This window comes from Thamnophis sirtalis, unplaced genomic scaffold (assembly GCF_051295495.1).
Source record: "Thamnophis sirtalis isolate CommonGarterSnake01/CBP01778 unplaced genomic scaffold, rThaSir2_p1.2 scaffold_2, whole genome shotgun sequence".
In the NCBI taxonomy this organism is placed as follows: domain Eukaryota; kingdom Metazoa; phylum Chordata; class Lepidosauria; order Squamata; family Natricidae; genus Thamnophis; species Thamnophis sirtalis.
Window position 1 is genome coordinate 139,834,939 of NW_028261382.1, and position 559 is coordinate 139,835,497.

The following is a 559-nucleotide window of genomic DNA, read 5'->3' on the forward strand; positions in this document are numbered from 1 at the left end:
TTTCCCTATACTCACTGGCAAATTCTGGGAGCTGAAGTCTATCCATCTTAAAGTTGTTAAAGTTGAGAAACACTGGTCTGCAGAAAAGATTGCCAGATCTGAATTGCAGAAATCAAGGATCCTTAGGGAGCAGCTGAAAGATAGAAAGGCTTTGTTGCCCTCTAACGGTCATCCAGTATATATAGAATTTGGAAAAAAATGTATTTTTGCTTCTTGGTGGAGAAACATTTTGTCCTGTTTTAGGACACAGCCAAATAATACATTTTATAGAAATATTATTCTGGCTGACTTCATCTTTCTTCTCCCAGCAAAGTGTTTTCCTTTTTTTTTGCTCCACACCCAACTGCATATATCAGGAATATTCCATTTCCTAGTAATTAATTTTATGCTCCATAAACTTGAACTAGGTCTATTATTTGGATTGGTTGATTTAGATTTGGGTGTGTTTATCAAGATTATCTTGATTGTTGCATAGCTAGCATATTTAGACCTCTGTGATGTTTCTGACTGGGCACTTGAATTATTTCCTGTGGGATGAAGACACAGTAGTGCTGTGGAA